The following is a 24,235-nucleotide window of genomic DNA, read 5'->3' on the forward strand; positions in this document are numbered from 1 at the left end:
TCTCAGAAACTACACAAACGATTTGACCAACAGAGTAGTGAGGGGCAAAAGTACGCACCTAATTGTTTTCGCAACAGAACTATTGCAAAAAGCAATCATAAAGATCGGTTTCATCACCATATGGTACATAATCCTTATGTCTTCGAAACGTAGTACCAGAATTCTTTAAATTCTGATCGTGACACGAGAATTTCACTTTTCAGTAAACATACTCAAATGCGAACTTTTACCCAGCATGCGGGGCAAAAGTACGTAAAGTATGGGGCAAAAGTTCGCACTGTATGGACAGTGTATTTATCACAGCCTTTGAAGAGTTAATGTATTTTTTGCCCATTTTTGATTCTGTTTTAGTTGCTAAATGCCTCAATTTAAAATCCCTCCTATTCTCCCTGGTTCCGTATTTTGCAACGATTTGTATCGGATTCTCAGAGAAGCCACAGGTATTCTGAACACAAATTGCGGATTTAAATTCAATATTTAGTAGGTATCTGCTGCTGCGTATACTGAAAAATTCTTGGCAACATATGAACATCCTACAAGCACGTTAAGCATGCAATGATCGACAACTGTGTTCTACAAAGACGCGGTAGTGTGTTTTGAAAGTTTCATACGAAATATGATTATTTGTGATCAAATTGCCACCTTTACATTTGAGAAAAACATTTTTTCTCTTTTCTTTCTGACGAAATTTCGCACAGGACATTTGATAAAGAAAACAAAATTACTATTTATTTATTCAAACTAATATAAATATCGTTCTAGCATGTTCCTTTTCTTTCTTGATACTGTTTAAATATTATTTTGATACAAGCTCACCTTGGGTTTGCGACGCTGTTGTTTTTCTTGGATCGCAGATTTAAGTTTCTCTTTGACCGGTGTACTTGTAATTACCACGGATTTTTGTCCCTTCTTTCGTCTCCGTTGAGGGTCATTTCTGGTCGTATTTCAGCCTTAGTCACCCTGGATGACTTACTTAAATCCAGTGGTTGCACTTGCAGGTCATCGTCTCCATTTGTCTTATTAAATAGCATTGCATGTGAGATCGAAGGTATTGTATTGGTTATTGCACAGACTGTCGGTGTATCGTAGTTTTCTTGTTTTACTGTGTGTTGTACGATAGCATTACACGAAGAGGTTATCTAAGAAATTTCGGAATGTGTGCCAATTTGATGCGATTTTTAAGGTATGTCTGTTACTAAGCTCGGCTGAAAGTCATCATCATTAAACACATCAGAATTAAAAGGCTCAATGCCACAAGTTTAAAACGCTGTAACGGCTTCATCCACAGTAGTACATTTGCAATAAGTGACACCAAATGATTCTGCAATTTGGTACTGTCTGATGGTTCTACCTGGGTTGCTCGTCATCCAATTACTGTAGGCCTCGGAAAAGTAGGTTTTCAACGATTTGAAAAAACATCGATCTAAAGGCTGGATCTTGTGACTGCTATGTGGGGGAATTTAGAACAGCGTGATCCCATTGTCGCGACAGTACAAAACTGATTCAAAATTTAAATGCGAGCTGTGGTTGTACAATATCAATAGCAGGGTCACTTATTTTCGATTTCACTTTTTGCCTTTCTCCTAGAAAGGTATAGCAATCACTTGCAAAACCGAAAGTATAAAAGAGCTCCAAAGGGCTGAATGGCATATATCACTCGACTCAGCTCGACGAGCTGAGCATTTTCTGTATGTGTGTGTATGTGTGTATGTGTGTGTATGTGTGTGTATGTGTGTGTATATGCAGATTTTTATTCTCACTCACTTTTGTCAGAGATGGCTGGACCGATTTTCATGAAAATAATTGCAAATGAAAGGTCTTGTTGTTTCATAAGACCTTATTTAATGTTATTGTAATCGGATTTTAAGTTAAGTGGTTATGTATCAAAATGTAATAATCATGAAACATCATTATCTCGAAAACTACACAACCGATTAGGATAAAATTGGTTTCAAATGATCGGGCTATCTTGAAAACCCTTAACTTTTCAATTTTATATAGATTGAACTTGTGGTTCATAAGTTATGAGAAGAAACGTTTTCTAAAGACTGTTCAATCTCACTCATGTCGGGCTATCTTAAAAACCATTAACTGTTGAATTTTATATAGATTGAACTTGTGGTTCAAAAGTTATGAAAAGAAAAGTCTTCTGAAGACTGTTCAATCTCACTCATGTTTCTCAGAGATGGCAGAACCGATTTTCATAAAATCAGTGTCATATTGAAGATCTAGCTACCCCATAAGACCTTATTGATTTGTTTTGCAATTGGACTCTTACTTTGCCTGTTATGTTTAAAAATGTGAAATCCAGCTATGAAAAGGAACATATTCCGAAGACTACTTGAACTCACTCACTTTTCTCAGAGATGACTGACCCGATTTCCACAAAATTAGTGTCAATTAATAAGTCTAGCTGCCTCATAACACCCTATTGAATTTTACTGTAATCGGACTGTAACTTCGTCTGTAATGTACCGAAATGTGAAAATCACGAAACTTCATTATCTCAGAAACTACACAACCGATTTGATCAATATTATTATCAGATGAGCGGGCTGGTTAAGGGTTAACTGATGAAATAATTGAATTAATTGAACACGTGGCTTCAAAGTTTGGCTGCCCTATACGTTCCCATTTCATTTGATTATAATCGAACTTAAGCAACCGTTATGTATTAAATTGTTAATAAATCAACAAAAGTCTATTATCTCAAAGATTACATGACTTATATGAAGCGTTCCAAATTCATTGATTCCTTGCGATGTGTTTAAAGTCTGCAAATGTTGGACGTTGTCTCCCTGTACACCAATGTACCAGTGGACTACGCGTTGAGGTGCTTAGAGGAGAGATGGGAGGAAGTGGAACAATACACGGATATCAGCAAAGAGAGCTTCATCGAAAACGTGAAGATAGTACTGGAGTCAACCGTCTTCGTGATTGCTAATCTAGTCTTGGAGGAGCTGGAACAGGAGTTCATAAAAGCACTAGGGGCCAAACAAATATAGGTGAAGATGTACAAACGGTACGTGGACGACTGCATGTGTATAGCGAGAGTGGAACACATTGAAACGATCGTAGACACATTCAATGAATTTCACGATCGTTTACGTTTCACGGTGGAAATGGAAGTAGGAGGAAAAATCAAACTCCTGGACATGATGCTAGAACGGGCAAATAGCCAAATCACCATAGCTTGGTTGCCCAAACAATTGAATGGAAGGTATTTGGACTACACGTCCAAAAGCCCATTTCAACAGAAACAAAATACAGCGATTGCTCTTTTTGATCGGGCGATCAAACTGTCCTGTATGGGAAAACGTGAGGAAGCGCTAGGGTGGTTTACCGGTAAAACAAGAACCGGTAAAACCTATATTTTTTTCAATACCGAAATACCGGTATTGGAGAGGCGAAAAAACCGGTATTTTCGGTATTTTTCTTAAAATTGAAAAAAAAACTTGTCACAATTTTTATAAATTATTGTAGGGCTAATGAATGCTACCAACTTAGGTAGGTGTTAAAAATCATATGACGGTGTATATAATAAATACATTTACACAAAAGCAACATTGAACATAAATTTATTTACTAAGTAAAACAGCTAATCTCTATACACACTCATACTTACAGGGACAACTAGTGAGTTTCGAACCTACTAGTCAACTACAAATTCTGAAAATCATAGTTTGAGGCAGCAATCACAATCATGGTCGCGAAAAAACGCAAGTCATTATTCGTTTTGTGCTATTTCAAGGTAAAACTAAAAAAATAAGATAAAAATATAAATTTGGATTAGGAATTTATTTTTTGTTAGGCATCTCCGTGTGCATTGCACAGGTTGAACCTAGTTATGGACAAGTTGCTCCTGATACAAAGTGTTTACAGGATGAAATAATCAATCAATGAAGAATTTCATCCTAAAAATAACTGTCCCTTGAAAAATTACATTTAAATAGCTATAGCATGGTCAAAGCTTCATCGCCCATACTGCAGTGGATTTTATTAACCATATTTCTAGCTGAGAAAAATGTTTTCTCAGATTCAACTGAATTTGGACGAACTGTTCAAACAGACAGATCCGAATAGAGAAGTATTTACCTTCGGTTCCTTTGGATTCTTGTCTGATCATCATTTTATTTTCTTCTTCATTCATTTACTCTTCTCAACAGTTTCAGTTTTTCTAAGAATTTTGAAGTTATTCCCTAACTTAAAACTATGTTTGGCGATATGAAAGAAAATTGAAATAAAAATCTGCATGTTTTTTTGTTCCTATGAGTTTCGAAATTATATTCTTCGTAATCATATCACACGATTCATTCAATGAAATTTTCCAAACACTGTTAAATGTATCTGGATCGTATACCACAAGAGATCAAAACAAAGGTCGCAGTGCACATAGGAGTATTTCAGTCAAAAAGCTGGCCAAAATACGAAAAAAATAATTTAAGTGTTCCTCGTGCTATTGATCCTTTTTGCATTCTCTGATACTTACTACATTGTATGCAGCCCCTCTTGAAATTTTTTGAATTGTTTACAAACGACAGTAACCATCATAACCTTGGTATAATTTAGAGCCCATGAATAAGTCACAAAATGTTCTACGAAAAATATAAACTTCTACTCATGTTATTATAACTTTAAAGTGATTCTTGAGCGTCAACGGAATCGCTTTAGTTCAAATAAAATCGACAGTTTCGAAATATGACAAAATTGGTATAGCTTAACCCTTAACCGGTGTAGCTGTTGAGTTTTCTTCGTTAGAGTCAAGAGAGCTGGTCTAATGAATTATATTCCTAAAAAATACTAAAATACGTATATTTTAAAACGTTTTTAGTAGTGTTGTTTTAAAGCAACATTGCGCATTTAAGGGTTAATCATGAAATTGTAAAGTTGGTCGGAAGCTTCACATTCATGTCGGCCAAGGGAAGGATTGATTGCAGTGATCGAAGCAAGGGACGCAAAACGCAAATGCTAAGAGAAAATGTATCATTGGATGAGTTGAGTTACGCAGTTAACATGACTCAATGATCTACTAGAAGCACTGTGGTTTCCAAAATATTCATATCCTTTTGAAGCGAGTGATTTAAAAAAAGCTTTAAAAGTAGCAGAATCAATTATTGGCAAAAAAGTATTCACCAAACAAGCTCTTACTATATGTGTACTTTTTTCGAATTTCAGAGTGATGGTGATCTAACTTGACGAAAACTTGTTAATAATAAGTTTTTATGTCTAAATATAAAGATTAATAGAGATAAAACCACTTTAAAATACATTAGAAATGTAAATGATAAACAATGTAAATGATAAAAATTTCAAAAGGTTTTATCTGCTTTCATCGTTTTTCCGAAACGTCTTTTCATTTTGGAAATGTTTAGCTTAAGTAACTCTCCCAAGCGTGTTTTTTGTTCAGATGCTAGAGTAATCCCTCCGCTATCAACTTGTGCAAATAACGTGTCAAAAAAGATGTTTAATAAGTTGCGGTGATTGAATGAAAGTGACCGATCAAAGCAGCATGGGCGCAACTACGGGGGGTTTGCGTGTTTAGCCCCCCCTAGAATTTCCCAGAGAATGATTGTATTCAATATATATACATTCCATACTACTTATCAGAGCATCAAAATCAACACAAATTGAGTTGTTGTCATTCATTGGCTAAGAACTAGTTCTGCACCCAGGATCGATTCTCAACCCTTGCTCTCTTACTCACTTTACCAGTCAGACGAGAGCTGTAGTAACTCGTGCTGTATCAGAAGTCGCCAGTTTGCTCGGTTTTGGGCTGTGTTTCACCAGTTTCCCAGACGTTTCATCACTCGCAAGTCTCTTTCGATCTGGTCGAGCCATCATGCACGCTGCGCCCCTTAATTTCTTGTGCCGGTAGGGTTGCTGAAAAGAAGTGATTTCACATGGTTGTCGTCCGGCATTCTTAAGATGTGACCGGCCCACCGCAACCTATTGTCTTTCGCCAGGTGTGCAATGGGGTTCTCTCCAAGCAGCGGTTGTAACTCACGGTTCATGCGCTGTAGCCATTATCCGTCGTCCGCTTGTGCTCCTCCGTAGATAGTCACCTTCTGTTCGCCGATAGGCACCTTCTGTTCGAAAATATCAAAAGGACTTCCATAGAGGACTACCGGTTATCAGGGTTTTGTAGTTTTTTGTATCGAAGTGGTCATGTCCGATCATCACCGTGATTGGTGCGTACGTTTGTAATGTCTGAGAAGAACGGGCCGTCGTTGAGAACGTGGTCAATTTGTTTTGCTGTACGTTGGTCGAGGAAAGAAGTGACTTTGGCTGTGCGGGCCGATAACCGGCTTATATAAGGCTATCCTTCCGTTCATGTCCCCAACGACGATCTTGATATCTCTACGCGAGCAGCTATCGTAGAGTTTCTCCAGCTGTGCGTAGAACGCTTCTGTCCCTGCATCAGGTCTTCCTTCGTGAGGGCAGTGCAAATCGGGAATAGTGTAGTTGTGGAACCGGCTCTTAATTCTCAACAAACACAACCTGTCGCTGATTGCCTGCCGCTTTAGTGGTACTGTGCCTTGCGGCGTCAAATCCACCGTACCTTCTCTCCTTTCAGGCAAAGCTCCTGGAGCGCGACGATGTCGAAGTGGCGGGGTTCTAGCTGATCCAGCAGAATTCGGTCGACATCCGGGTCGTTGAGCGATCTACTGTTACATGTACTGAGCTTCTAATCGTCGTCCTTATTTCGTCGGCTGGGTCATTGCCGATTGTTCCGGTTCGTTTTGAATTCTTGATTCTCCGTAGTATGTTTATTTTAGTATGCTGCCTCACTAGGGCTGCGATACCTAGTCTCGCGACGGAGCTGCCGCCATGGATGTAGCTGGCGAGACACCGCATTTCATAGTTCAACCATCCGGACCGGATCAGTCGCTGTTTGAGCCGCCCCTAGCCTGTGGGGTAGACGCGCAAACAAGCTGCTCCCCAAGTAGCAAAATTTGTTTCGATAATGAACTTTGTGTATCACAGCAACAAATTCTTATGCGAAATTAAGTTCCAGTTACATCTCAGTTTCATATACAATGACAAAAAAAGCGCAGGAGATGGAGCCAATTGCAACATTTTCGTTGTTTCAACACAAGTTTCAAGAATGAAACCGCAATGTGTATGAACTTATGCATGGAATTCGATAACAACATGGTAAATGCTGCATTGCAAGTTCATGGCTCAGTTTTAAATATTGCTTCCCTTATCATGCCAATGCAATGGTCATTAACAGTTTTTAATTTTGCTTCTTCAATTCATCAGTACCTTAGCGTGATAATGAAATTCAAAACAATTTATCATATTTCGTTTAGAGACCCACACTTTTTGGACGACTTCTAGTCCAAGCACCCAAAAGTTACAACGCAGTAAATAAGCTCATCTCAAAAACAAATATAAGGCGAACGATCGAGCAAAAGTTGGTTACATGGCTTCCGAACATGACAGCAACTTTTAGAAGTATTTTTGTGTGTTTGTTTTTTGTATCTCGCAAGCATCACGTTGGCAACCTATATGCTCCACCCACTAGATCTATTCAGTGAAGGTTAGGTTTTCAAATGCCGTTTATACGTTTCAACAACAAATCTATCCTCGCGAATTACGTTGTTGGTGTGAAGATTTTTGAAGCAGCAATGCAACTTTAGTTGTTGCTTGTTTCTTTACAATTGCATTGTAGTAACAAAAAATGTTTCTTAAAACCTCGGAATTTCATTAGTGCAACAAATGATCACAATTTATTTTTTTATTATGTTTCAATTGTTGCTTGGGTCTCTAGGAGAACAACTACCCCACCGGTTTACCGGTTTTTCCTTGGTTGCTCGTATCCCAGTTGGTACCACGTGGAGGGAGGTAGGAATAGGGCAATATGCCTTGAACCACACTGGGGTCTATTTTCTTCTAACTAGTACGGGTGAACTGTTAAAAAGCACTGCCCAGCCGTTTACCAAATCTAGCTCTCCTCAATATCGAATCATTGTTGCTGAAAGAGCTTGGCGTTGACGATGTGTTCAAGATATTCAGTACATCTTCGGAGATTCTAACCCGAAGTGATTCTTTTCTGCTTTTACGATACTATTTTAAGCGTTATTAAAAAAGCATATTCAAACTCTTTTTTCTCTTTTTAAATGACATACATGAAAACTAGCCCCCCCTAGAAATTTTCCTTAGTTGTGCCATGCAAAGCAGATAGACCTTTTGAAATGTTTTTCTAGATTTGCTATCTGAAAACTCATTAAAAAAATTTTGGCCAAGTTTTAGTTCTACGTACTCCTATGTGCAATGGTCTAAATCTTTCAAAAAAATCTGGATCGTAATAAAGCATAGGTACTCATAAATGCAAAACCATAGTTATGCAGTGACACGTCCATAGATGCAACCTGAGACGCTGAGCAAAAAATAAATTCAAAATCAAAATTACAGTCGAATCCCGTTATAGCGAAATGTCGCAATAATACGAAGAATGTTTACATATGTAGAACAGAAGGTACGGTTGAGAATGTCGTTATAGATTCAGTAATGTCGTTATAGAGAGATTGGACTGTACTATTGTCGCAATAAAGAATGACAAGTATTAGTTTTGGTATGCCGTTATAGAGGAAGGTCGTGATAGCGAAATGTCGCAATAAAACGAAGAATTTTAGTATAAAACAGAAGGGACTGTAGAGAATGTCGCCATAGCGAGATTTGTCACTATAAAAAGTGTCATTATAGAGGGATTCGACTGTAATGTAAATTTTTTAGTTTTATTTTAAATAGTACAGTGAGAATAACTTGCGTTTTTTTGCGGACATGATTGTCATCACTTCCCCAAACTATGATTTTCAGACTTTTGTAGTTGAACAAGTAGGTTAAAAGAACACGAGTCGCCCCTGGTTTGCATAAATCCGAAAAAATTAAAATACCGGTTTTTTACCGGTTTTTATTTTTATGAATACCGAAATACCGGTTTTTCGAAAAGTCGGTAATACCGACCACCCTAGGAAGCGCTCAACCAAGCAACACAGATTTTGACCAAAAATAACTACTCATCATGGTTTATCTACAAAATAAGAAAAGACAGAGTACACAAACACTATAACACACTAGAAACAGAAAACAGAACAACACAACCACAAAAATTTATATCGACCCCTTAGGAACCGGGCCTAAGTGAAAAACTCAAGAAAATACTGCAACGAAATAATATGACTCTAGCCACACGACCACAAAACAAGATTAAACATAAAATATTTAGTAAAATGAAGGACCCAGTGCCTCCAGGGAAGAAGAAGAACGTGATATATTCCATACCGTGTGAAACGAACGATGGAAAATCGTTCGTGGGCCAAACGAAACGCATGCTGGAAGTGAGGATAGCGGAACATAAAAACGATTGCAGAACAGAAACCCGAGATCAGGACTAGCAGTACACGCATGCGGTCGAACACTGCCGAGGACGAAGTGGGTGATGTAGAGGGTTAGGTAGAGAAAATTTGTTAGTGTAGTTTCTCAGACTTGACCGACAGGTTGCACACAGCAATTAGTAAGTGTAGGGTGTTGGAGTATAAAATTATAATTTAACTGAATAATAAATGTTTTAGGCGTCTGATGATGGTCGAAGCAAAGTAGACCGAAACGCGTTACGCAAATGATAGCTGTTGTTTAATTTTCGCACCGAAAAAAGCCAATAAAAAAGGGAAAGTCAATACTCACGGTGATCAACCCAACCAATAATTATTCTCAGGAATACCGACCCACTAGTAGACAAAAATTCGCTCATACTCATAACTTTCCGCTAGGCCGGCCGTTCTTGAGAAATTCGATTTTTTCAATAATTTGCCTTATATACGTGTGTAGGTCACTTATTCGACTCCACTATAAGGAAATTCTCAAAAATGATATTTTAAGGAATGGTGACCCACTAGTAGACAAACATTCGCTCATACTCACAATTTTCCGCTAGGCCGGCCGTACTTTGGAAATTCGATTTTTTTAATAATATGCCTTGTAGACGTGTGCAGGTCACTTATTCGACTACTACTCCACTATAAGGAAATTCTCAAAAATGATATTTTCAGGAATGGTGACCCACCAGTAGACCAACATTCGCTCATACTCACAATTTTCCGCTAGGCCGGCCGTACTTGGGAAATTCTATTTTTTTTTTAATTTGCCTTATATACGTGTGTAGGTCACTTATTCGACTACTACTCCACTATAAGGAAAATGATATTTTCAGGAATGATGACCAACCAGTAGACCAACATTCGCTCATACTCACAATTCTCAGCTAGGCCGGCCGTACTTGGAAAATACGATTTTTCCAATAATTTGCCTTATATACGTGTGTAGGTCAGTTATTCGACTACTACTCCACTTTAAGGAAATTCCCAAAAATGATATTTTCAGGAATGGTGACCCACTAGTAGACCAACATTTCATACTCACATTTTTTGCTAAGCCGGCCGTACTTTGGAAATTCGAATTTTCAATAATTTGCCTTGTATACGTGTGTAAGTCACTGATTCGACTACTACTCCACTATAAGGAAATTCCCAAAAATGGTATTTTCAGGAATGGTGACCCACTAGTGGACAATAATTTGCTCAAACTCACAATTTCCCGCTAGACCGGCCGTTCTTGGGAAATTCGATTTTTTCATTAAGGGAACATACTTAAATGACGTAGCATTTTGGTCACAAAACTTTAACCCCTTTGAAAAAAACGTAGCATTCGATTAACCCCCCTCTCCCCCTCCAGTTCTAAGACAAACGTACAGGGGATAGTCAAAATAAGTAGGATAGGCAAAATTTTGATGAAATTTGAAATGCTATAGCTTTGCTAAACGTTATTCGATTTTAATAATTCGAACACCATTGAACTGGAAAACTTTTGAAGTTCCATTTTCTGACCCCAGATCTGGCCTAGGTCACCGGATATAGGAAATATTCCTGAGTTACGGTAGGCATGTCAAACCTGCTAATTTTTGGATGGATTTGGTAATGGGTTACCTGATAAAAATGCCCATTTGCATCAAAATCATTTCTAAAGCGAATGGTTCATCAAGATCCGAAATCGGCCAAGAACTCATCGAGAAATGGCTATTTTTCATCCGGAAGTCCTCAGAGGAACCTTTAGTAGGGGACGTTTACGTTTTTGCACCAAATATAGCGTGTTACACCTCTATCTTCAGGATTTTTTATCAGGAATCTTTTGAAAGACATATATCTGAATATAGGCTGCATTGGCCACTTCCGGAACGACCTGGAGGTCCAGAAGGAACCCGTAGTGGGAGAATTCACTTTTTTGCATCAAAATATAGCATGCGACACCTCTATCTTCAGGATTTTTCATCAGGAATCATCCAAAAGACATATTTTTTTAAATACAGATTACGTTGGCCACTCCCGGAACGATCCAGATTCCCCGGAGGAACCCGGAATTGGGACATTTACATTTATGCATCAAATAAAGCGTGCGACACTTCTACCTTCAAGGCTTTTCATCAGGAACCATCAATAAGACATATTTTTGAATACAGATTACGTTGGCCACTACCGGGATGATCCGGATACCCCGGATGGGGACATTTACATTATTGCATCAAATAAAGCGTGCGACACTTCTATCTTCAGGATTTTTCATCAGGAATCATACAAAAATAAATATTTCCTAATATAGGCTGCATTGGCCACTTCCGGAACCATTCGCTTCAGAAATGATTTTTTCATCTATGCCAATGAAGCAAATGGGCATTTTTATCAGGTAACCCATTACCAAAGCCATCCAAAAATTAGCAGGTTTGACATGCCTACCGGAACTCAGGAATATTTCCTATATCCGGTGACCTGAGCCGGATCTGGGGTCAGAAAATGAAACTTCAAAAGTTTTCCAGTTCAATGGTGTTCGAATTATTAAAATCGAATAACGTTTAGCAAAGCTATAGCATTTCAAATTTCATCAAAATTTTGCCTATCTTACTTATTTTGACTATCCCCTGTACAAAAATACCACTTGTATTTGTTCATATAATTTTAATTTAAGGAGTAAATGTAGTAATGAAGATAGAAAACAACTGTGGGTTCGAGTCCCACCTGCTGAACTATATTTTTCGTAGTTTCTACAATCATATTTTCAGTTAGTTTAATTTTCTATCTTCATTACTACATTTACTCCTTAAATTAAAATTAAAAAATAGCATGACTTTGCTTAGAGTCGAAAAAAGAAAAGTATAAATTTGTTCATATACACGAAAAAATTACTTGAATAAAATCACCATGTCTAATTAAATGATAAGTAAATTTAATCTCATAAACTTGTGACAGCATTTCATACGATGTTAACTTCGCTCTGGATTAATGTCTTCTGCTTCGAATGGGTTGTGTTTTGGTACGAAAAGGAAAGATGTTAATACAACTTCGCGTGATCTATGTCTGTAGAAAACACATAAAATGTTCCGGAATTCGCAAAAAACTAATCCCTGCACTTACCAACTTTGAAAAGAAACGAGTATCTTGTAATTTTCAGCATTAAAATCCACAAAGAAACAACGATTTTTGTTTTCAAGACAGATTGTGTGTTTGGAAATCCAAGCGATTGTTTATGTACGCGCAAAATTTCTGCTTGTTACTTCAAAAGTAATAACATAAAATTCTCCCTTTAGCAATAAATTTGTTACCCTAAAAGTAATAACATTCATCCCCAGTCAAGTAACAACACATACTATCATATATTTTGCTCATGTTTCGAAATCACGACTATCTCATGATGGCCGTAACAACTACATTGACCAAGAATTCCTTGTTATATGATGGCTTCATTTATACAAAACAGCAGCTAGTAGAAGTACTGTCACCGGTGGAACCAGATAAAAGAGAACAAACTTTTGAATGAATTTTTGATTTCGCGTACTGTACTAACAAGTGGTTAATCGCCGGATTGATGCAAAAATATCGAATCGAAATTGTCTTCTGTGTTGTGATGCATATTGTGATGCAGTGATTTAGTAACAGAAACAAAGAAGTGATTGTACAGTTTCGAAAAAAGGTAAAAGTAAATTCAAGATTGAAAAAAATACTACTTGCTGTTTTAGTTTTACATGTCAGGTTTTAAACATATATTCCGTAATTCGATTCACCCACAATACCAATACCCTGTTGAAGCTTGATAACGGCTTGTATGAGATACACAATTCGTTACGGTGCGAATCATAGTGTAAACAATTGTCAATTTTGTGATACACAGTGTTCAAATTCAACCTATAATTTATAACAACCCCCTTCATTAACTTCTAATAGACATCACTTTTGAATCGCACCACATATTACCGGTTTCTTCTCCGATTCATCTGGTGTACGTGTGTTAGTATACCCGCCGTGCGCAAATGGTAAAGAGAAAAAATGTGTCAAGAGCTGCCATCTACATTTTGTTCTCCATCATGTATACGGCAAATGTTGATGCGAGACTTATATGCTCCTTGAACTCAAAAATGCGGTTTCTTAATACTGTCCGTTAAAGAAAAACACAAACATTTCGTTCTTGCAGGAGAATGTAATCTATGTTGAAAACTGTGAAAGAAAAACTAAACTTTTCTTTCATCGTTTCAACTATAAAACTTGTGCCGATTTATAAAACATATATTCACGTCGAATGGCAACTCTGATCGTTTACGAGTAAACTGTGAAATGATTTTGTGAGTTGAACAGTGGCCGGCGTTCAATTAAATATTTCATTCGGAAATCCAGGTAAGTTTTTGATTCCATTTCCAAATTTATTATTGTGTTTTCAAGGAAATAAAAATCTGCCAAACTTATATCGGTTCGGTTTCAATAATCGTCTGATTGTGTGATATTTCGAGACACAGAGCAAGTTTTCGTTTCTGACTAGTGGCATAATGGCGTCTTCTGTTTGCAGAAATTTTAAAAATACCTTACATCGATATTTTTTGTTTATCAGATTACAGTGACGACTATGGCTGATCAAGCGGCTCGAGAATTCCTCGAGTGCCACGGGTTGGCTCGTATTCAGCGAAATCTTGGAAATGCAGGAGTAAAATTTGAAGATTTCTGGTACTTTATAGCAAACATCTGGGAGCTCCAATGTATATTGCCAGACTTGAGGGACAGGATGGATTTCCTTCGATGTTTAAAGTACATCGTAGCAGACAAAGAGTGCCAAACCAATTTACCAGCGCCGATTTGCGCACATGAAGTGAGTACATACATATTCAGATATTTTTGCTTATAAAGAGATATCGTCCAGTGCCCATCCACCGTGGGGGTTCCATTCACCGCTCATTTTTCACTGAAATTTTTTTTTATTACAAAACACACTTCACGAACAATATTTTCCCCAATCCTTCAGAAAAGGGTTGCTGAAGTATCGGTGAAAATATTTTTCAAAAAGTGTGTTTCAATAAAAAAAATCTTCCAAGTGAAGAGTGAGTGTAAGAGCATTATCAATAAAACGTATTATTATTTCGTATATCTTTTCCAACAGAGTTTGCTAAGCATTTGTGAGCGATCAGAATCAGGACGTAAATTCCTTGACATTGTCAACAATAACAATGAAAGTAATATCTGTACACCGGAATGCCGGAAATATATTAAAGATGCTGTTGTTGAATATTTCCTCGTTTTGAAAAATGGAAAAATTTTCGCTTCGGATTTCACTCAAATGGCACAAATTCTATGCAATCAATTGCCGAGGGAAGATCCTCGCACTTTTTTTTTCCTCATCTATAGTTTATTTGACACGGCACAAATACAATTCAATGTTTAACGGCGCCAATTATATCTGGTAGCTTACTTTCTAAAGTATCTTAATAACTAAAAGCAAATTTTTTATCCTCGCTGCCGACTACGAGCTGAAACTAAATCTAACTTAAGCTAGAATGTTTTGCATGAAAAGCACTGATTTGTTGTTTGATGGTTTTCCATCGCCATAGGTAAGCAGCATATTGAATATGTTCCGCTGCTGGGCCAAGATATTACGGACTGGCATATTGGGTTGTCTCCCTCGGGGCCTGAGAGTATCGTGCGGGTCTAGTTGCTGTTTCCGGATCCGGGGTCTTAACGTGTTCTTGTCGTTTGGTTGGATGTAGGCGGAAGGGGATAGGACTAAACTGGGGCGTGGATGGATTTCAGGAAAACGTATATAAGGGACATGTAGGATAGGGCACGGCTTGCCAAGACATCACGAACAGGAACAGCCGACTGCCTACCTTCGGCCTGCAGGGAAGCTATTAATCTAGACCTGGCGTCACGGTATACAGGGCATGACCAAACAACGTGCTCTATGTCGTGATAACCTTCACCACAGGCACAGATACCACTCTCCCCGAGCCCAACACGACGGAGATGCGCGTCAAATCTATAGTGATTGGACATAAGCCGGGACATCACGCAAATGAAATCCCGACCTACATCCAACCCCTTGAACCACGGGTTCGTCGATACCTTGGGGATTATGGAATGTAACCACCTTCCCAGTTCCCCCTTGGTCCAAGAATTTTGCCAACTGATGATCGTATTCTGACGTACAAATGCGAAAAATTCATTAAAGGCAATTGGTCTTTCATAAATATCACCGTTTGTTGCGCCCACCTTAGCCAAAAAGTCCGCTTTCTCATTACCCGGTATCGAGCAGTGAGAAGGGACCCACGCTAAGGTAATCTGAGTAGATTTTTCGGATAATCACTCAGGCACTCAGATGTTCCCGTATTTTCCCCAGGAAATACGGAGAGTGCTTAACATCTTTCATCGATCGGAGAGCCTCAATGGAACTGAGACTGTCCGTAAAGATGAAATAATGGTCCGTGGGCATTTTTTCGATAATCCCTAGGGTGTACTGAATTGCAGCTAATTCTGCGACGTAAACAGAAGCAGGATTATCGAGCTTATGGGAGACGGTTAAATTGTTATTGAAGATACCGAAGCCAGTGGACCCATCAAGAAGTGATCCGTCAGTGTAGTACATATTGTCGCAGTTGATGTTTCGATATTTATTGGAAAAAATTTTGGGGATCTGCTGCACGCGTAAATGATCCGGGATTCCACGAGTTTCTTCTATCATGGATGTATCGAAAAACACAGTAGAATCAGAAGTATTTGATAAGTCGACACGATTTGGAATATTCGAAGAAGGGTTAATATTTTGGGACATGTGATTGAAATACAATGTCATAAAACGGGTTTGAGAATTAAGTTCGATTAACCTTTCAAAATTTTCAATCACGGGACGGTTCAAGACCTCACATTTGATAAGAATACGAGAAGACAGGCTCCAGAAGCGGTTTTTCAGTGGTAGTACTCCAGCTAAGACCTCCAAACTCATCGTATGGGTCGACTGCATGCAACCTAAGGCGATACGCAAACAACGATATTGTATTCGCTCCAGTTTGATCAAATGTGTGTTTGCTGCGGAGCGGAAGCAGAAACACCCGTATTCAATAACAGACAATATCGTTGTTTGGTAAAGCCTTATAAGGTCTCCTGGGTGGGCTCCCCACCATTGTCCGGTTATTGTACGAAGAAAATTCACTCTTTGTTGACATTTTTTCATCAGATACCTCACGTGACAACCCCAGGTGCCTTTAGAGTCGAACCAGACACCAAGATATTTGTGTACCAAAACCTGAGAAATCATTTTACCCATTAATTGTGTTTGAAGCTGAGCAGGTTCATGCTTCCTAGAAAAAACTACTATCTCAGTCTTCTCCGGAGAGAATTCGATACCTAGCTGTAAAGCCCAAGCAGACAAATTGTCCAAGGTATCTTGCAATGGTCCTTGCAAATCGGCAGCTTTGGCTCCTGTAACAGAGATTACACTGTCGTCTGCAAGTTGTCTTATCGTGCATGAGTTTGCCAGACATTCGTCGATGTCATTTACATAAAAGTTGTAAAGAAGGGGGCTTAAACATGAGCCCTGGGGAAGACCCATGTAGCTAATGCGAAAAGTTGCCAAATCGCCGTGCGTAAAATGCATGTGCTTTTCGGACAACAAATTGTGCAAAAAATTGGAGAAAATCCTTGTCGGTGAAGTTTACCCGAAAGAATGTCAATAGAAACGGAATCAAAAGCCCCCTTAATGTCCAAGAACGCAGACGCCATTTGTTCTTTGCGAGCATACGCCAGCTGAATATCTGTTGAAAGCAACGCAAGACAATCATTCGACCCTTTGGCACGGCGGAAGCCAAATTGAGTATCTGATAGTAGACCATTTGATTCGACCCAATGGTCTAAACGACGGAGTATCTTTTTTTCCATCAATTTCCGGATACAGGATAGCATTGCAATCGGCCTATAAGAGTTGTGATCAGAAGCTGGTTTCCCTGGTTTTTGGATGGCGATCACCTTCACTTGCCTCCAATCCTGCGGTACAATATTTTGCTCCAGGAACTTATTGAACAAGTTCAACAAGCGCCTCTTGGCATTGCCGGGTAGATTCTTCAACAAGTTGAATTTGATTCTATCTAACCCAGGCGCGTTATTGTTACAGGACAGGAGGGCAACTGAAAATTCTGCCATCGTAAAAGGTGATTCTATCGCGTCGTGGCCCGGAGACGCATCGCGAACAATGTTTTGCTCAGGAACAGAGTCCGGACATACTTTCCTGGCAAAATCAAATATCCACCTACTTGAAGACTCCTCGCTTTCGTTGACCGTTACGCGATTCCGCATTCTTCGGGCTGTGTTCCAAAGAGTGCTCATTGATGTCTCCCTCGACGTCTCGTTTACGAACCGACGCCAATATCCGCGTTTCTTTGCCTTAGTCAAGCTTTTAAACTTGGTATCAAGCTCCGAATAACGTTTAAAGTCGTCGGCATCGTCTGTATCCCGGAAGGTCAGATACGCGTCGGAGCTTTGCGTGTAGACATCGGAGCACTCTTGGTCCCACCACGGAGTGGGAGGCCGTTCTTTGATCGTTACGCCGGGATATTTCTTCGTTTGGGCTTGCAACGCGGCGTCGAGAATCAAACCCGCAAGGAGGTTGTATTCTTCAAGTGGTGGATGATGTTGAATCGACTCGACCGCTTTTGAAATCATTTCCTCGTATAACTTCCAATCGACATTCCGTGTGAGGTCATACGGAATGTCAATTGGTCGCATGCGAGTTGACCCGTTAGTAATTGAAATAAGAATAGGCAAATGGTCGCTACCGTGAGGATCGAGGATTACCTTCCATGGGCAATCCAACCGTAGCGACGTCGAACATAAGGATAGATCCAAAGCGCTTGGGCGCGCTGGAGGTTTCGGGATACGTGTCATTTCACCGTTGTTTAAAATAGTCATGTCGAAGTCATCGCAAAGGTTATAGATTAAAGAGGAGCGGTTATCATTGTATGGGGAACCCCAAGCCACGCCATGAGAGTTTAAGTCTCTCAAAATCAAACGTGGCGAGGGAAGAAGTTCTATTAAATCAAAGAGCAGCCGTTGCCCAACCTGTGCTCTGGGAGGAATATATATTGAGGCAATACAAAGCTCTTTACCTTGTATTGTCATTTGACATGCGACAACTTCGATGCCTGGAATCGAGGGGAGGTTAATACGATAGAAAGAATAGCACTTTTGACGTAGCACTACGTCTAACCGCACTATATCGAGATACATTCTGCGGAAACTAAAACCAAGGTGTAACGTTGGAATGAAAGATTTCAAACGGTAATACTGATGTAACCACATGATGGATTACAATAATCATTATGTCGTTGGATTGATAAAATGATGGACAATTTTGTGATTCCTCAGTTATCATTATCATTGCATTGTTAAACAGTGAAAGTTTCACAAAAGTTTCAAGGTCGAATTTTCACGAACAATGTACCAATCACATGCGATCACGCCTAGCACAGACTTCATGAGTAGACACCAACTGCCTGCTTTGATATCCTGTATAGGAGTGGCAAAAAAAAATTGACAGAATCTCCCCGTCCCAATAGGGCAATTAATGTTCGCTTCCATGAGCCTAGACTATTTTGATGTCTTGAAGGTGAAGCTTTTTCTAATAGTTCGTAACCACCTCCAATATCAGACAGTATTACGTTCTGCGGTTAGAATGTCATTGAAACTGATGTCTTGAAGGAAAACATGCTGGCAATAGTATTGCACCGAGCAATGTATGAATAAAGCGCTGGTGACTCGTCGTCTATCAGTGCAGGAGAACTCGATATTCATTTTTGTGCAGCGAAGCTAAGTAAAGACTACATTGCCGCTGTCGACGCACAGTGGGACGTGTTAGGTTAACGCGTAGGTATCGTTTTGCGATCTGGAACACAATCGAATTGCCGTTTGAATTGTCTTCTTCTTCTTCTTCTCGTTGCGTATAGTAGCAAATATCGGAATTCAATATGATTATTCGGGTGCCGCAAAATACACTGCGCCACCGGGGACAACAAAATTCTGTACGTGTCGGTCGAGGCAGATAGCAGGGTATATAAATTAGATTCATTGTACAGATAAAATGCGTTGTTTATTTTTGAACTCTACACTCTGTTTTTCTAATATCCATTTTAAATTTTCTGTGAAAATACATTTTTGTTTAAAAACTGTAATTCTTTGTAGTTATTTTTTCCACGAACTTGTAACTGCAGAGAAATTTTATTATGTGACATATTTGCCGCTTGGTGATCGGAGAGTGAGCCATCGTTCACAAGACAAATAAATGTTGTTTAATTTCTACTAAACCGTACTCAATTTAGGTCTGTATAAAAGCTTGTATTTACGCGTATTGAAGAAAATTGACTGTATTCGAATGAAAGGTATTCATCAATTATGAAGAGAATATTTTTCCTTCTAAAGTAGAGTGCCGCAAATAAATAATCAAAATACAGACCCCATTCGATTTTGCCAAACACGACATGGCAGAATTTTCTTGTTGCCAAGATTGAACCATGCAAAAAATGAACGGTTCTCTTTTCATGACTTTTTTTCATAGATATTTCCACCAATGAAGTAGTTTTAGTTCCAAGTCGTTTGAGGTGTCGCTTGATGAATTGAGGCTGACGACCTAGATACTTGATATTACTACCCGAGTAATCAGAGACTTAGTACTGCTGAGATCATGATCATTATATTACCGGCACATGTGCCTATTCCAGGAGCCGTTTTACCGATTCCGGTCATCTGCTTCGGCAACATAAAGAACCAAAATACTCATCTTTTGGAGGATGTTGAGCTTAAATTGATTAAAATAATCAATAAAACTAAGAAATGTGATTAGACATAATGTGTGCCAAAAGTAAAACGAGCTCAAATCAAACAGAGCCTCAAAGGGAAATATAAAACTATTGTAGTCCTACGTCAACTATGCGGTCGTGTCTTGGATACCACCCTCCTACTATTTAATCCCTAAAAGTACTCCTCCATATGGGGTGTCTCGATCAAGGCGAATAATATTAAAATCATGGAAGTTGAGATCAATATTTGAAGTAAGCCAAGTTTCACAAAGGGAAAATGCATCGCATTTGTTTTTATTTATCAAAACTTTAAACGAATCAATTTTTGGTAAAATACTTCTACAATTCCACTGTAAGACAGAGATAGAATCCTTCATATACGCAGTTGAATTAGGCATCGAAGGATACAATCGCTGCAAGGAGGGGCCATTGGGCAGTCAACTGCTTCAAAAATGATCTAACTGTTGGGAGGAATGCTGTAAGAAAAATTTTAATTGGATCGGGTACATTGAAATGTTCAAAAATCCAGTCAACAATGTCAGAAAATTTCACTAATCCAGAGTTTGTTTCATCAACTGGATGTGCAAAAGGAACAACTGGGGTTTTAGATGTTCCTGGCAGTGCTGGGAACTCCTTCTGGGACTTTAAATGTGCAAGCCCAGGAGGAGTTTGCTTCGGTTTTTCCGCAGCACTGTTTGGTTTGTTCGTACTTTTCATTACACTTTGGGAAATCTTAGGACCTTTACGGGGAAGTTTAGGAGAAGAAACATTTTTCCTCTTCCTAGACTCCCCAGGATTGGCATAAGACGTTCCCGCTGATGAATCGTTAGAATCGGTTTCATCAGAGGGCAACAGATCAAAGGGGTTCGATGTTATGGTAGAAGTGGTCACGGTCTTCTTCAGCATCTCAGCGTAAGAACGCTTTGAACGTTCCTTAAGTGACCGCTTGATTTTATCTCTGCGCTGCATGTACACCGGGCATGTGGAGAGCTCATGCTGGTTTTCCCCACAGTGAATACATTTTTCAGCATTAACACTGCAAGAATCTTCCGCATGAGTCTCCCCACACTTGCTACATCGTGCCTTATTGCAGCAGTAGGCGGCTGTGTGGCCTAACTGCTTGCAATTGGTGCAATTCATAACACGGGGTACATACAATCGCACAGGCAGACGAACCCGGTCGATCGAGACGTGGCTAGGGAGTGCAGATCCGGCAAACGTAACGCGAAACGAGTCTGACGGAGTGTAAACTTTTTTACCGCCGACGAGAGACATGGACCGCAATTGCTTACAATCCAAAATCTTCGCCTGTGTTTCGGTATTTTTGAAGCAACCGGTTGCGCTTTTTAGGATACACTCGACAGACAGACTCGAATCGGTTATGACACCGTCGATCTCCACGTCTCGTGCGGGTATGTAGACGCGATACTCGCGTGTGAAGAGCTCAGAGCAAGCGATAGCATTGGCCTGTGCCAGATCACTGACCACGACACGGAGCTTGTTAGGTCGGACCTTGGAAATTTCGGTCACGGCCTTGTACCCCTTCGTCAGGTCTTTAGCAATTTGCAGTATGTTTAAACGCTTTGAATTCACTCCTGCCTTTGGACGAAAATAAACAGTATAGCTGCCCTGTTGAGATCCGTCCGGGTAAAGCCTGGGGCGAGGGGGGACTGGAGAATGAACAGGGGAGGGGGTAACAGAAGGGTCAGGGTCAGGGGGGTTCGGGGATGGTGGCACGGGAGGCGAGGGATCTATATCCATCGCGCTAAATGTAGCGCACTAGCGCACCAGCGCCGACAAGAACACGTACCTATTTACTTCTTCCTTCCAGCAGTGGTTGTCCGATCGTTCGAAGCTGCACCCAAAGCAGCCAGCAGCACCAGTACAGCAGCACCAATACAGCCACCAGCAGTGAGCCGGGTGTGAGATCACTCAGCACAGCGACACGGACTCGACTGTCAACTGTTGGGCTTGGATTGAAAAGATCTATTCACGGTGCACAGATCAAAACTGCAGCTGGTGTTTTGCACCAATACAGCCAAAGTTGTGAGCCGGGTACAGAACGTATCGACACAACTCACAATCTAGTTGGCCTTTAGCGCGAATAATACACTCTTTTGTTTGGCTATTCGTACACACGGACCGGATTGTAATAGAACGACCACTTTGCACGTCCGTTTCTGTCGAGTGTTCGACGCGGAATGAGATCCTCGCACTTGGTACACTCCAAGAACTCAAAACCAAGCAGCCGGAGGGCTACTTTACACTCGGTACAAATATGTTCAACAACACGATACAAGATTCAAGAAAAGCGTGAAACATCCATCAGCAGCGGGTCCAGTAATCGAACAACAGACTGGAAACACAACACAATTTCAGGATCACTGGAACCTCTTAAGTGTGGATGAACGTGATCAATGCCTAGGTAAACTACTTTCTCTACATGTAAAATTTTGATTTAGCAGATTTGTTTGAATTTCTTGGATTTAAGTTTCGAGTGAATTTGAAATTTTAATTTACTACTTATTATTTTATTTTCATTTTAATTCAATTAAGTTTTTCTTGAAGTTTTATTATTATTTAAATTTCAATTATAATTCAAATTTTATTTTATATTAATTTTAGTTTTATTTTAATTTTGATTGTAATTTCAATTGAAATTATAATCGATATTACCATTTGAAAAAAAAATAGAATTTAAATTGAATGTAAATACACTAAAGTCGCTTATTACGCGGGGGATACGTGCCGCCTAAAAAACGCGTGAAATCCGGAATCCGCTCAAGAAACTCGCGTTACAAAAACCGCGTCAAAAGCGACTGTAGTGTATTAGTTTAAATTTAATTTAAATTTAAAATAAAAGAAATTAATGTAAACATTAGATTCAATTTAATTTTAATTTCATTTAAGTACATTTTTTCTAATATTAGTTTTAATATATTATTATTTTGATTTAAGTGTTAATTTGACGTTTATTTTGATTTTAAATTTTATTTTTAGTTATGTATTTATTTTAATTTAATTTCAATTTGAATCTTAATTTTATCTTGAATTTTTTTTTATTAAAATTCTTGTTTGAATGGTAATTTTAGTTTGAATTCATATGCAGAACAAACATTTATATTCAAAATAAATATATAATGTTAATTAAAATTAAATTTCAATTTCAATTAAAATTCAAATATTATTTAAAATTTATTTTACTTCTATTTCAGTTTCGATTTTTATCGATATTGACTTTGATATTATTACTAATTTTGATTTGGTGTTGGTTAAAATGTACTTTGATTTAACATTCTATATATTTTAATTTTATTTTGATTCTGTTAAATTTTATTATCAATATTTTTCTTATTTTGATTTTAATTCGAATTTAATTTTAAATTTATTTTAATCTTAATTTTGAATTTAATATTAATTTCAAATTTAATTTTTTTTATTAAATTTGATTCTGTTTTTTTTTGTATTTTATTTTTATTTCTAATTGATTACAATTTAATGTTAAATTCTTTTTTGGATACGATTTTGAGTATGATTATGAGTCAGTTTTGAATTTGTTTTGATTGGAACATATTTACCAATTATTTTTTATTTCAACCCGCAGCTGCCAAGATCAAATTGAATACAGTCGGTTTTACCTAAAAGGAAGAAATAATGAACTTATGGAATACGAGCTACCCTCTTCGACGTTTCCAGTCCGTCACAGGAAAATTAGCGTTCGAAGAATGGGATGTCTTAACTCACTATGCAGATGTGCACGAATTAGTAATATTAACGATCTAATAACAAGTTTCTTTTATTTATTCACGTTCTTTTGCACAGATAACTGTGGACTTCAAACGAATTCATCTCAATTATGCTAGCATTGAGGACCGAGCTCTTGCTTTCGTTCATCGATTCAATAAAGTATTCGTGGATTATAAGAGATTTATTGTAGAAGACTCGGAGCTATTGAATAGTTTGACTTGGATTTTTGGAGAAAATTTTCAACTTACAGGTAAGCAATGAGTGAAATAGACAAATTATAAGGTTTTCTTTTATAACGACGAGCCGCAAGACGTGTTTAACAAAACTTTTTTGATT

General features: G+C 38.6%; 1 long non-coding RNA gene across 1 annotated transcript; it reads left to right on the forward strand.

Annotated features, from left to right (window-relative positions):
- The first annotated feature begins 21,953 nt into the window (after positions 1-21,953).
- Positions 21,954-24,002, forward strand: LOC129723380 (uncharacterized). The gene is made up of 3 exons (XR_008727754.1): positions 21,954-22,577; positions 23,757-23,917; positions 23,975-24,002. It is a non-coding gene; the product is annotated as an uncharacterized LOC129723380 (long non-coding RNA).
- Positions 24,003-24,235: the final 233 nt, after the last annotated feature.

The sequence above is a fragment of the Wyeomyia smithii genome, chromosome 2 (assembly GCF_029784165.1).
Source record: "Wyeomyia smithii strain HCP4-BCI-WySm-NY-G18 chromosome 2, ASM2978416v1, whole genome shotgun sequence".
NCBI lineage: Eukaryota > Metazoa > Arthropoda > Insecta > Diptera > Culicidae > Wyeomyia > Wyeomyia smithii.